Raw genomic sequence first — 15,482 nt, 5'->3', positions numbered from 1 at the left:
ACTTGGCTACTATCCAGAAGATGCAATTGCTAGATATACTAAATGCAAACAGATGGAATTCATTGTACGATGGAAAGATGTATGTGAAAAAAAATAGGAAATCTTCCTGATTGTGGAAGCTATTTAGCTGTCAGAGGTTCAATTGTGCTTTTGTTTTTAGCAAATAAAGAAAAATATTTTGCAGAACTGCATGTTTATTTTTTCTTTAGATTATCACCACATATGCTGGCATCTTTTAATAATATGTCCACATCTAGATATTTCTAAACTTCATATAAAATAGAATGATACTGCATATACTATATTCCACAATACTCTGGTACTACAAGATATTCTAAGTATATCATATTTTCCCTGCCCAATACAACACTTCACCAAGAAGCCCTGGTTCTGGGGGAGGGGAGGGGCACAAAGAAAACCAGTTAGAAGGTGACGGAAGACAATTGGACTTTGGGTGATGGGAATGCAGCATAATCAAATGTCAAAATAACCTAGAGGTGTTTTCTCTGAACATATGTACCCTGATTTATCAATGTCACCCCATTAAAATTAATTTTAAAACAACAACAACAAAAAAACAACTGAAGACCAGAAGATAGAGAAGTCAAATGAACTTTCAAAAATCTCTTGCTTACTTAATAAAGTGTGTAACAACAACTTAAAAACCAGAATTGTCAAAGTCCAAATCTCTTTACTATTTAAATTTGTCACCATGTAAGATGAATCTCAATATAATTGTCATTTTGCCTAAGGTAATTACACTCATAAGTCATTCGATTCTCTTCATCTTTGTGACTTATTGGTAAACTTAGTAACATGTATAATTCAATATAAGTAATATAGTGTCTCTTGTGATATGTTTTTTTATTTCACCTATTATAAAATAAAAGTAAAAGTAATTTAAAAAAAGAAGCCTGGTTCGTTTTATTGTAGAGTGGTGTTTAGAAATCAAGAACTGGGCTCCAAGTGTGCCTATTGTTACTGGAGTATCATTGCAAAGCTCTCGGGAAAATCACCACCAATCCTTGTTTACCTAAGAATTATTTTTCCTTCTCTGGAATATAGCTTTTATATTTAGAACTCCCCATCCATATTTCTCTAATGTGTTTCAAACAACTTATTACTTTTAGTTTTATTTAGTTTTGTAATTGGTGTGATGAAGCAATGGTAAGCTTCTAACTTCAGTGTCCTATCAGAATTTCCCATATTAATTTTTGTTACCAGATTAAGGTTTTTAAACAGGAATGACTTGTGCCTTCTCTTCTCCCATATAAATTTTGGGATCAGTTTTTAACACCACTAATAAGCTACTAAAGTGTTTCTTTTAGTTGCATTTCATTTACAGATTGGTTTAAGTATTAATTGCTTTCTTTAACTATGTCTTTCAATTCATGAATACACATATCTCTGCATTTATTCAGATCTACTGTAATGTCTTTTACTAAAGTTTATATCCATAAAAGACGTACATGTCTCTTTGAGATTTATTCCTTTGATTAGTTCAACTATGACTGTTTCCAATATTTCTCTATTGAGTACACTTTTTGCTGCAGAATTTTTCTTTTATTTTTATTAATTTTAATTTATTGTGTTAACATGGATTCAAGTGTCCCACTCAGTATAACACTCTTACCCCTAACCACGTGTCCCATTACACCCTTTTTGTCTTCTTCCTCCAAACTCCCTCCCCCCTTCCTTCTGGGATTTGCTGTCCTGTTATCTGTATCTATGTGTTATACATATATAATTTCACTAATCCCTTCACCTTCTCAGATCCCATCCCCTTTTCCCCCTTCCATCTGACAGCTGTCCCTCTGCTCCCTATGACCCTGCCTCTGCCTCTCTTCCGTTTCTCAGTTTACTTTGCTCATTAGATTCCACATATAAGTGAGATCGTATAATATTTTTCTTTCTCTGCCTGGTTTATTTCACTTACCATAATAACTCCAATCAGTTCAAAATGTACCTTCTTCTATACTTAGTTTCCTAAAAATTTATTTACAATGAATAGATGCTGAACTATTCTATTTCTTTGATACAACTGTCAAATTTTCTCCATTGATTGTCTTTAATAGGTTTTCTTTTATTAAGCCTGTGTTGCATTTCTAAGTTAAGCCACCTGGCCAAATGGTATTTATTTCTTTTTTATACATTGCTTAGATAAGTTTATTAATATTTGCCTAAACATTTTTGTATCAATGTTATGAGTAAGATGACCTGAAATCTTCTTCCTCATTTACTCTTTCTGGGGGCTTTTGATATCAAACTTACAAATTTCTCATATAATGCACTAGAATGCTCTTTCTTTTTATATAGTGTGGAGTTACATTATCACTGAAGTTATTGACTAGCTAGGAAAAAACCTTCCATTTGCAATGCCCTTCCTTCTGAAGTGCATATTACAGATTTTTCTGAGTGAGAGTCTTTTGTAGAAAAACTCAGGTTTTCTTTATCTTAAAAAGTCATTCTTTTGCTCTCATTCTTGTCATTTTTTTAGTATATAATTTTGCCCTCACAGTTATTCTGTTTCTGTGCATTGAATACATCATCCCACTTTCTTCAAGCTTTGTTGTTGCTGTTAAAAAAATCATCCCTCATAATAATTATTATTCTCTAAATTTAACTCTCTGTACTGCTGGCTGGAGTTTTAAATCTTTCATGTATCTTTGGTCATCTGAAGTTTTACTGTCATGTTTAGGGCTGAGGAGCCTAAGAAAGAAGATATCTACCTAGGACTCCATGTGACTAACTGTGCAAAAATTTTAAAGCAGAGCTTGCATTTAAATCTTTTATCATTTTGAGTGTATTCTTGTGTATTGTGCAAGTTGGTGGTATAGTGTTATCTTTATATATGTACCTGTCCAATTTTCCCAATACCATTTATTGAAGAAACTGTCTTTACTCCATTGCATGCTCTTGCTTTCTTTGTCAAATATACTGCTCACAGTAATTAGGGGATATTTCAAAACAAATGTGAAGTGATAAAATATCTCCTAATTTTTGTATTAATTCACCGTAAAGGTGTGGGTTTACTTCTGGGTTCTCTTGTTTTGTTCCACTGATCTATGTTTGTACTTATGGCTGTACCATGCCATTTTAATTACAATAGCTTTGTAATTTGATTGATATCAGGTATTACTGGTGCAGAGTGCAGATATTTTATTGAGCTGTACACTTGAAACTTGGACTTCAATAAACTCAATAAATTAAAAATAAATAAATATAAAGAAATAAAAGCAGAGCCTCACCTTTTCTAAAGGGGGTCATTCACACAAACAACACTTCAGGGAAAAGCCTGCACTAAGCTGCCAGCCTGTACTGTGTCCCTGCCATCTGAGCCAGTCCTTATAAAGTCATTCCTAGAATAGTACTTTACCAGTACAACTGAGGCTATATCCCCATTATTTTCTTTACCAGCTGATCAGGCTCCATTCTGACCAATCAGGGCAAGACTTTTCAGAGGAAACTGTGAAGATTTGAAGTCCTCACCAAGGAGCTCATCTTCCCTTTCCAACAAAGTGTGGAGACTGCATTTCCCTACATGAAACACCAAGGATGTCCAGTAGACCAGAGCAGAAAGGAGAAGAAAGAGTAGAGCAGTTATAGCTGTACTATTTTCACAGTGAAGTTGTCTGTACTGAAAAGATCTTCCTTCTTCACCACACCCCAAACTGGGTCTTCCTATTGGTGCTGAACTGATGCCAGTGATCACTGGGTGAAAGATTGGAATTGCTCATTTGCCAGTTTACTTTTCCATTTTTTTCTTAACCCCTCTTCTTGAATTTCCACTCTGTGAACTTTGTTACATTCTTAGACATTTCTCCATTATCTCTCTCTAGTTCACAAATTCGCTCTTCATCTTTGTCTAATTTACTAATAAACCCATTTTACTCAGATTTTTCTGCTGGGCTTTTTTTCCCTAGACTCTCACTTTGGAAATTTATTTTCAAACCATTATTTTATCATTTTTTCAGGTTTGATTCTGGGTTTGTTTTTTCCTGCTGGCTCTCACATAACATGGCTTGCTTTGTGTCTTGTTTTTTTGTTGTTGTTTTTTTACTGTAAGCTCATATTATTAAAGATATTATTGAGCCCTAAGTTCTGGTGCTTTTATGACAGAAGGTTTTTGTAAAGTCCTGACAGGTCCTCAGGGTACTACTAGCCATGGACTACTTTACACTGAGTAGTTGTATATTGAGTATTAGGACCACCCAGGAAGTATGAAATCAGTCAGTAAAACTGAAATCACATGGCTTGTGGTTACAGCATCTAAAAAAGAGTTTTTCATTCCCCTCCATATTGTGTTGAAGTCCAACACAGACTAGTTTTCTTGTCCTCTTAAGAGGTGAATATGCGGGGTGTGGTGAGACAATTCCCTGTGAGCATCCCATCTTGCACAAACCTGAGTATTATATGTGTCCCCTGGTTCCTAAAAACCTCTGAAAACAAACTTTATCTATACAGGAAATTCCCTCAAGGGGAACTGACTTTTGAGTTTTGTTTCCTCTATTGACTTGCTGACCTCCAAGAAGAATTTCTTACTTTCTTATCTGTTCCCAGATGAAGATTTTCTCTGGGTTTTTTTTTTCAGTTGTTTTTCAACAGGAGGGCCTTAAGTTATCTAGTCCTTAGTACAGCCTGAAACAGAAATACAGTAATACTCATTTGTCAAGCCTATATCATGAACTGAAATGCTGTTGTCAAACAGTTGTGAATTAAAGAGTTCGTGTTTATAAAAATTAAATATTGTTGTAAATTATGAAGCATAAAGGAAATCATTAAAAACATGTCTCTAAATAATTCCTTCATCATAAAAAAATGTATTTAAGGAATTATACTCTTTTTTGAATCCCATAATGTACAGGCATCATTTCTATATGTCTTAAATATTTTTCATTGTAATTGATTTGAAATAAATATTCATTGATTGAGAATCTAACATTTTTTTTAAAATCATGAGTAAAGATGAAACAGCCCCTACCTTAGAGTTTATCCTCCAAACAATTGCCCAAGATGATAGATATAAAAGGTAATAAAAAGAAAAACTGTGGCCACAACAACAAAAATAGAAGAAAGACACATTACCTTCGTGTTGGGCAGATAAAATGTATTATGCTCACTTTGTTAAAGTGGTGCTGCCCACGTGGAGGCCGTTGCCCAGGTGATATTAATGTGTGTCTCTGTAGGCAGGCAGAAAGAATCCTTGTAGCCTGGTGCTTGGTTTTGGGATTAAGCCTTTCCCACCCTTTTTGCTGTGGGGTGGTACAATCCAATCATGCCTCAGAGAAGTGACTTTGTATTAGAGACTTCCCTATTTTGTATATTGGATTAAAGGTTTAGATTTCTACACTATAAAATAGGAGCAGAACAGGAGCTTGCTCTCTTGGCTCCTGAGATTAACATTAGAGGAGAGAGCAGAGAGGAGAGCAGAGGAAGGCTATGTGGAGGAGGCCAGGAGAAGCAGCCAAGATGGTGGAGTGTTGAGTGAGAAGCCAGTTTATACAGAGTTTGTGTGGGGAGAAGGAAGGAGTTGGGGAACAGAGGTGAATAAGTCTGGTGAGCTAGAAACCTTTCATTCTAGGAAACTTGGATAAGTCAGTAGCATTGTGAGCACTGAATGAGTGGGTTTTGGAGCCCAGTGTGTATTTTTTACTTCCCTGCCGGGTGCAAGCTAGAATTAAAAATGATGGCCCACCAGTTTGTGGCTCCGTTGTTTCTTTACCGACTGTCCGAATCCAATGTGAACCTGCATGGGCCGGGCTGCTGTGTTGGTGGCCATGGCTTCTGGCCTTACATTTGGCGTAGTCGGCAGGATTTGATACAGATTGGAAAGGAGCCTTTGAGTGGTGGAGTAGAGGACTGGCTAGTGTTAGGGTTCCCCATGGCTGTCCTTTTGGGGATTGTAGGCTGGATGACTTTTACAGCCATGCGTGAGGAAACCAAGAGCTCTGTGGAAGAGGCTGCCCGGGACCTGCAAACCGAGCAGTGGAAGGAGCTGGAGCAAATGCAGAAGAAACCGATGCTGACCCTGGAGCTGGAGGAAGCACTGGAGGAGGAGGCCGACCAAGCTTGCGAGATTTGCCTGAAAATGGAGCAGCTACTGGAGGAGGATTCACAGATTCGTCAGTTGCAGATTGCCCTGGATGTTGTGGAGAGCCAGCAGCAGCAGGAGGCCGGGGCTGAGGCTGAGGCTAAAGCTGAGGCTGGGCCCAGAGCTGCAAGGTCTGCGGAGCAGAAGGCGGCGGCAGCCCGGGGTGTGAGCCTGGCAGCAGGAGTTGGTGTTTTCAGTTCCTCTTTGAAGGATGAGGAGAATTGGGCTGGAGTTGTAATCCGCAGTCTCCAGGAGGTAAGAGCGCAGGTGGAAGGAGCACTTATGTAAAGCCAGAAGCCACGGCCAGGGCCACTATCACAGCAACCTTCTGGCCTATGCAGGTTCGCATTGGATTTGGACAGTTGGTAAAGAAACAATGGAGCCAAAAACTGATAGGCCATTTTCTTTAATTCTAGCTTGCACCCGGCGGGCAAGTAAAAATACACACTGGGCTCCAAAACCCACTCACATTCAGTGCTCACAAAGCCACTGACTTATCAGAGTTTCCTAGAATCAAAGGTTTCTAGCTCACCAGCCTTATTCTCCTCAGTTCCCCATCTCCTTCCTTCTCTCTACACGAACTGGCTTCTCACTCAGCACTCTGCCATCTTGGCTGCTTCTCCTGGCCACATGGCCTCTTTCCGCTGCTCTCTGCTCTGCTCCCTCTGCTCTCTCATGCTAATCATCCCAGGAACCAAGAGAGCAAGCTCTCATTCTGCCCCCATTTTATAGTGTAGATTCCAAAACTTGAATCCAATATACAAAATAGGGAAGTCTCTAATACAAAGACACTTCTCTGAGGCATGATTGGATTGTACCGCCCCACATCAAAACGGGTGGGAAAGGCTTAATCCCAAAACCAAGCATCAGGCTACAAGGATTCTACCTGCCCACAGAGACACACATTAATATCACCTGGGCAACGGCCTCACGTGGGCAGCGCCATTTTTAACAAAGTGAGCATAATACATTTTATCTGCCCAACAATCCACCCCTATGCTCACATTACTACCCACAATTTACATCACTGGCATACCTGTGCAAGGAAATTAGAACATTACACAAATTACAACAGCAAAAATCATACAGTTTCAACAATTACAAAGGTATATTTCACCAGTCTCTCAGCACTTAGCCCAAAGCGCAAAATGTCCTCGGCCTTGTTTCTAGCCATGGGAAAAGCTTCCTGGGGCAGGGGAGTGCTTCCAGCAAAGCCACTCCCCACCCCCATCAGGGTATTTCACATTGTCCAAAATCCGTAATCCGTAAATCCATCCAACAAATGAGCCAGTGCCCACTCCGGTCGTAGTCCAGGAAATAAGTCCACGCACATGGGGCGTCAGCCACCCCCCTCATTCCTGCCATCCTGGCAGGTCTTACACTGTCCCAAAAAGGAGCACGTGGCAATGGCAGTCAGCATTTCCATCTTGGCTCTGGAGAGCATGATAGCGTCCATCCCATGTCCCCAAAGTCGCAGACCTACCAGGGCTATAGTAGGTGCTCCTTCCAGCTGGGCTCCCATCTTATGGAGACTGTGGTTTGCAACTCCAGCTCGATTCTCCTCATCTTCCAAAGAGGAACTGAAAACACCAGCTCCCGTTGCCAGTCTCGAGCCCCGGGCTGCCGCAGCCTTCTGCTCTGCAGACCTTGCAGGTCCGGACCCAGGCTCAGCCTCAGCCTCAACCCCGGCCTCCCGCCGTTGTTGGCTCTCTACAACATCCAGGGCAATCTGCAACTCACGAACCTATGAATCCTCCTCCAGTAGCTGCTCCATTTCCAGGCGAATCTCGCAAACCTGGTCGGGCTCCTCCTCCAGCTCCAGGGTCAGCATCTGTTTCTCCCGCGTTTGCTCCAGCTCCTTCCACTGCTCGGTTTGCAGGTCCCGGGCAGCCTCTTCCACAGAGCTCTCAGCTTCCTCACCCATGGCTGTAAAAGTCAGCCAGCCTACGGTCCCCAAAATGACAGCCATGGAGAACCATAACAGCAGCCAGTCCTCTACTCCACCGCTCAAAGGTGGTGGATGCTCCATACCGAACTGTATCGAATCCTGCCGACTACGCCAAATGTAAAGCCAGTAGACAGGGCCACCATCACAGCAGCCCAGCCCATGCAGGTTCGCATTGGATTCGGACAGTTGGTAAAGAAACAATGGAGCCAAAAACTGATAGGCCATTTTCTTTAATTCTAGCTTGCACCCGGCGGGCAAGTAAAAATACACACTGGGCTCCAAAACCCACTCACATTCAGTGCTCACAAAGCCACTGACTTATCAGAGTTTCCTAGAATCAAAGGTTTCTAGCTCACCAGCCTTATTCTCCTCAGTTCCCCATCTCCTTCCTTCTCTCTACACAAAATGGCTTCTCACTCAGCACTCCACCATCTTGGCTGCTTCTCCTGGCCACATGGCCTCTTTCCGCTGCTCTCTGCTCTGCTCCCTCTGCTCTCTCATGCTAATCATCCCAGGAACCAAGAGAGCAAGCTCTCATTCTGCCCCCATTTTATAGTGTAGATTCCAAAACTTGAATCCAATATACAAAATAGGGAAGTCTCTAATACAAAGACACTTCTCTGAGGCATGATTGGATTGTACCGCCCCACATCAAAACGGGTGGGAAAGGCTTAATCCCAAAACCAAGCACCAGGCTACAAGGATTCTACCTGCCCACAGAGACACACATTAATATCACCTGGGCAACGGCCTCATGTGGGCAGCGCCATTTTTAACAAAGTGAGCATAATACATTTTATCTGCCCAACAACCTACTACGGCTCTGGTAGGTCTGCGATTTTGGGACACTTGGTTGAACGCTGTCATGCTCTCCGGAGCAGAGATGGAAATGCTGACTGCCATTGCCATGTGGCCCTCTTTGGGACAGTGTAAGACCTGCCCAGATGGCAGGAATGAGGGGGGTGGCTGATGCCCCATGTGCGTGGACTGATTTCCTGGACTACAACCGGAGTGGGCACTGACTCCTTTGTTGGATGGACTTACGGATTACGGATTTTGGACAATGTGAAATACCCTGATGGGGGTGGGGGGCGGCTTTGCTGGAAGCAGTCCCTTGCCCCAGGAAGCTTTTCCCGTGGCTAGGAAGAAGGCCGAGGATATTTTGCGCTTTAGGCAAAGTGCTCAGAGACTGGTGAAGTGTACCTTTGTAATTGTTGAAACTGTATGATTTTTGCTGTTGTAATTTGTGTAATGTTCTAATTTCCTTGCACAGGGATGCCAGTGGTATAGATTGTGGGTAGTAAAGTGAGCATAGGGGTGGATTGTTGGGCAGATAAAATGTATTATGTTCACTTTGTTAAAGTGGCGCTGCCCACGTGGAGGCCGTTGCCCAGGTGATATTAATGTGTGTCTCTGTAGGCAGGCAGAATCCTTGTAGCCTGGGGCTTGGTTTTGGGATTAAGCCTTTCCCACTCTTTTTGCTGTGGGGTGGTACAATCCAATCATGCCTCAGAGAAGTGACTTTGTATTAGAGACTTCCCTATTTTTATATTGGATTAAAGGTTTGGATTTCTACACTATAAAATAGGAGCAGAACAGGAGCTTGCTCTCTTGGCTCCTGAGATTAACATTAGAGGAGAGAGCAGAGAGGAGAGCAGAGGAAGGCCTCATGGAGGAGGCCAGGAGAAGCAGCCAAGATGGCGGAGTGTTGAGTGAGAAGCCAGTTTATACAGAGTTTGTGTGGGGAGAAGGAAGGAGTTGGGGAACAGAGGTGAATAAGTCTGGTGAGCTAGAAACCTTTCATTCTAGGAAACTCGGATAAGTCAGTAGCTTTATGAGCACTGAATGTGAGTGGGTTTTGGAGCCCAGTGTGTATTTTTTACTTGCCCACCGGGTGCAAGCTAGAATTAAAAATGATGGCCCACCAGTTTGTGGCTCCGTTGTTTCTTTACCGACTGTCCGAATCCAATGCGACCTGCATGGGCCGGGCTGCTGTGTTGGTGGCCGTGGCTTCTGGCCTTACACTTGGCCTACCTCTTTGTGTGGGGGGAAGGCACCGACATCACTGAGTATTTTTTTTACCAGGGAGTTGTCATAGGAGTGTGTTGAAAATAAGTTTTTTCAGGTACACAAAAATGTCAAGGCTGTTCTGGGATTCAGGAAGGGACAATACAATAGGTAAAGGCACAGAAATATAAAGCAGTATTATGAGTGCAGGAAACAACAAATAATTTAGTACGAGGATTTAAATGACAAAAGGCTCTTTGTCATTGAACAGTGCACATATCATGGGCCCTGGGAAGGAGTTTAAATTTATCTTTTAGACAACTAGGAAGCTTTGGTTGAAGCAGCACAGGAGCAAAACAAATTTGTAAAACGAAAATATTATTTTTGAAATTTGTAGAGGATGAAATATGTGGAACATGCATATATTTTTTTCTTCATTTTTATGGTATTTTCTTATTTTTGACATAGCATTTTTCGAATGGTTTTTCTAGGTATTGATATAAAACATTATTTTAATGAAAACATTATTTTATCACCAAAAAATAATTTGTTTTACTGTGTGCACATATAAACATATATGATATATATCTTCTTTTATGCATATTTAGTTTTATGAAATATACAATATTTTATATAACTATAATATTTCATTGAAAATATCATAAAATATTTTAGCACCTTTAAGTTTTTCTTTTGTAACATTTTTATGTTAAATAGCATTAAATCATATACCTTTATTCTAATTTATTTAAAATTCCTTATGTTGGAAATTTTTTATTTTTCTCTATTAATAAAATAAAAAATCACAGAATGCTTAATTGTACATGAATGCTTAAGCATATCCTTAAGTATCTCCTTACATTATATTGTTAAAAGAAAAGTATAAAAATATTGTGGCGTATTTCCAAGTTGGCCCCAAAAAGTTATACTCATTTTTCGCTACTCAAAAGAATAAGAGAGAGTCAATTTTCCCAAACTCTTTTCAACATGGGACTGTAACTTGAGATTTAATTTTAATTTATTTTGTTATTAATAAAGAGGGTTTTTTTTATATTTGTTTAAAGGTCAACTATGTTCCTTTTTTGGTGAATTGTCTGCTTATATTTAAATTTTTTCATTGCAATGCCTAATTTTAATAATTGTAAGTGAGCTTTGTATTCTTAAAACATGAAGCTTTTGCCATACATGTGTAAAAGGAAAAAAAATACTATTTAAACCAATAAAATATTATGTTGGTCAAATAAGTTTTTAAATATGACATACATGTCTGCTTGTTTTGGGTGTGGGAGACAGGCTGTAAACTGGCAAAGTCATTATAGCCTAAGGCTTAGTTTTAAAACTATGCTTTTCCCCACACCCTTGACTGTTGCATGATAGGGGGTGGTACAGTGTTATGAGGAATCCTATTTATGCCTCAGATAAGTGACTTTGTATCAGAGACTTCCTTATTTGTATATTGGATTAAAGGTTTTGATTTCTATACTATAAAATGGGGACAGACCGGGGCTCGGGCTCTCTCAGTTCCTGCTATCACTATTGCAGGGCCACCCTGATCCCTTGCCCTCCATTGGAAAAGCAAGTTTTCTGCTTTCCCCTTGGCTTCTCTTGTGGCTTGCCTGTCTTGGTGAGACACCAATAAACGGAATGGCCCACCATCCTCCAACTTCGCCATTTCTTTACCCTTTACCATCTGCCTGAATTCAATGAGAACCTGCATCTGAATGGCCATGATGGCAGCCCCTGGCCTTATAGTAAGGCAGACTAAAATTCAAAGGGACCACAGAAATAGGTGTATTGATCATTATCATGGGGTTTTACAGGGGGAAAAAGCAAAAAAGTGGGAATTTACAGCCAAGTATTGGGATGGGGTGTAAATCAATAGAACATGTCTATGAAGAAATATTTTTTTTTTATTAAATTTAATGCAATGACATTGATAAATCAGGGTATATATGTTGAGAGAAAATATCTCTAGATTATTTTGACATTTGATTGTGCTGTATACCCCTCCCCCAAAGTTAAATTGTCTTCTGTCATCTTCTATCTGGTTTTCTTTGTGCCTCTCCCCTCCCCTAACCCCTCTCTCCTTCTTCACCCCATCCGCCCTCCCCCAACCTCCCGCCCCTGTTGCCATCACATTCTTGTTCATGTCTCTGAGTCTCATTTTTATGTCCCTTCTATGTATGGATTCATCTTAGTTTTTTTTTTTTTTTTCTGATTTACTTATTTCACTCCGTATAATGTTGTCAAGGTCCATCCATGTTATTGTAAATGATCCGATGTCATCATTTCTTATGGCTGAGTAGTATTCCATAGTATATATGTACCAAAGCTTTTTAATCCACTCGTCCTCTGACGGACACTTGGGCTGTTTCCAGATCTTCGCTATTGTGAACAATGCTGCCACAAACATGTGGGTGCATTTCTCCTTTTCGAGCCGTTCTATGGTGTCCTTGGGGTATATTCCTAAAAGTGGGATAGCTGGGTCAAAAGGCAGTTCGATTTTCAGATTTTTGAGGAATCTCCATACTGTTTTCCACAGTGGCTGCACCAGTCTGCATTCCCACCAGCAGTGCAGGAGGGTTCCCTTTTCTCCACATCCTCGCCAGCACTTATTCTGTGTTGATTTGTTGATAAGCGCCATTCTGACTGGTGTGAGGTGATATCTCATTGTGGTTTTAATTTGCATTTCTCTAGTGATTAGTGATGTTGAGCATTTTTTCATATGCCTATTGGCTATCTGTATGTCCTCTTTGGAGAAGTGTCTATTCATCTCTTTAGCCCATTTTTGGATTGGGTTGTTTGTCTTCCTGGTGTTGAGTTTTACAAGTTCTTTATAAATTTTGGTTATTAACCCTTTATCAGACGTATTGTCAAATATATTCTCCCATTGTGTAGTTTGTCTTTTTATTCTGTTCTTGTTGTCTTTAGCTGTGCAAAAGCTTTTTAGTTTGATATAGTCCCATTTGTTTATCTTGTCTTTTATTTCACTTCCCCGTGGAGATAAATCAGCAAATATATTGCTCTGAGAGATGTCGGAGAGCTTACTGCCTATGTTTTCTTCTAAGATGCTTATGGTATCATGGCCTACATTTAAGTCTTTTATCCATTTTGAGTTTATTTTTGTGAGTGGTGTAAGCTGGTGATCTAGTTTCATTTTTTTACAGGTAGCTGTCCAATTTTCCCAACACCATTTCTTAAAGAGGCTGTCTTTACTCCATTGTATTTCCTTACCTCCTTTGTCAAATATCAGTTGTCCATAGAACTGTGGGTTTATTTCTGGGTTCTCTGTTCTGTTCCATTGATCTATATGCCTATTCTTATGCCAGTACCAGGCTGTTTTGAGTACAACAGCCTTGTAGTATAACTTGATATCAGGAAGTGTGATACTTCCCACTTTATTCTTCTTTTTTAAGATTGCTGAGGCTATTCGTGTCCTCTTTTGGTTCCATATAAATTTTTGGAATATGTGTTCTATATCTTTGAAGTATGTCATTGGTATTTTAATTGGTATTGCATTGAATTTATAGATTGCTTTGGGTAATATAGACATTTTAATGATGTTTATTCTTCCTAACCATGAGCACGGTATATTCTTCCACTTGTTTGTATCTTCCTTGATTTCTTTTACCAATGCTTTGTAATTTTCCGAGTACAAGTCTTTAGTCTCCTTGGTTAAGTTTACTCCTAGGTACTTTATTTTTTTGGTTGTAATTGTGAAGGGGATTGTTTCCTTAATTTCTCTTTCTGACTGTTCATTGTTGGTGTATAAAAATGCTTCTGATTTCTGAGTATTGATTTTATATCCTGCCACTTTGCTGAATTTATTTATCAGGTCCAGTAGTTTTTTGACTGAGACTTTAGGGTTTTCTATATACAATATCATATCATCTGCAAATAATGATAGTTTTACTTCTTCTTTTCCAACTTGAATGCCTTTTATTTCTTCTTCTTGTCTGATTGCTGTGGCTAGGACTTCCAGGACTATGTTAAATAAGAGTGGTGAAAGGGGGCACCCCTGCCTTGTTCCTGATCTTAAGGGTATTGCTTTTAATTTTTGCCCATTGAGTATGATGTTGGCTGTGGGTTTCTCATAGATGGCTTTTATCATGTTGAGGTATGTTCCCTGTATTCCCACTTTGCTGAGAGTTTTGATCATAAATGGGTGCTGGATTTATTCAAATGCTTTTTCTGCATCTATTGAAATTATCATATGGTTTTTCTCCTTCTTTTTGTTTATGTGATGAATCACATTGATTGATTTACAGATATTGTACCAGCCTTGCCTCCCCAGAATAAATCCCACTTGATCATGGTGTATGATTTTTTCCGTATATTGTTGGATCTGGTTTGCTAATATTTTGTTGAGGATTTTAGCATCTATATTCATCAGAGATATTGGCCTATAATTTTCTTTCTTTGTGTTGTCTTTGCCTGGTTTTGGAATCAGAATTATGCTCGCCTCATAAAAGGAGCTTGGAAGTCTTCCTTCCTCTTGAATTTTTTGAAATAGTTTGAGAAGGATAGGAGTTAGTTCTTCTTTGAATATTTGGTAGAATTCCGTTGTGAAGCCATCGGGCCCCAGACTTTTCTTTGTTGGGAGTTTTTTGATAACTGTTTCTATCTCATTTGGTGTAATCGGTCTGTTTAGGTTTTCTGATTCTTCCAGATTGATTTTTAAAAGATTGTATGTTTCAAGGAATTTGTCCATTTCATTTAGGTTGTCTAGTTTTTTGGCATACAGTTCTTCATAGTATTTTCTTATAATATTTTGTATTTCTGTTGTGTCAGTTGTTATTTCTCCTCTCTCATTTCTAATTTTATTTATTTGAGTCCTCTCTCTCTTTTTCTTGGTGAGTCTACTTAAAGGTTCATCAATCTTGTTTACCTTTTCAAAGAACCAGCTCTTAGTTTCATTGATCCTCTGTATTGTTTCTTTAGCCTCTATGTCATTTATTTTTGCTCTGATCTTTATTATTTCCTTCCTTCTACTACATTTGGGCTTTACTTGCTGTTCTTTTTCTAATTCTTTTAGATGCAGGGTTAAGTTGTTTATTTGAGCTTTTTCTAGCTTCTGAAAGTGTGCCTGTAGTGCTATGAACTTCCCTCTCAGCACTGCTTTCGCTGTGTCCCATAAATTTTGAGTTGTTGTATGCTCATTGTCATTCGTTTCTAGGAATTTTTTAATTTCTTCTTTGATCTCATTCTTAATCCATTCATTATTTAGCACCCTGCTATTTAGTTTCCATGTGTTTGAGAATTTTTGAGCTTTTCTGCTGTAATTCATTTCTAGTTTCATGCTGTTGTGATCGGAGAAGGTGCTTGATATGATTTCAGTCTTCTTAAATTTGTTGAGAGCACTTTTGTGCCCTAACATGTGGTCTATCCTAGAGAATGTACCATGAGTGCTTGAAAAAAATTTATATTCTGCTACTT

This window comes from Saccopteryx bilineata, chromosome 2, assembly GCF_036850765.1.
Source record: "Saccopteryx bilineata isolate mSacBil1 chromosome 2, mSacBil1_pri_phased_curated, whole genome shotgun sequence".
NCBI lineage: Eukaryota > Metazoa > Chordata > Mammalia > Chiroptera > Emballonuridae > Saccopteryx > Saccopteryx bilineata.
The sequence above is the reverse complement of the archived record's forward strand: the minus strand, read 5'-3'. Positions refer to the sequence as shown.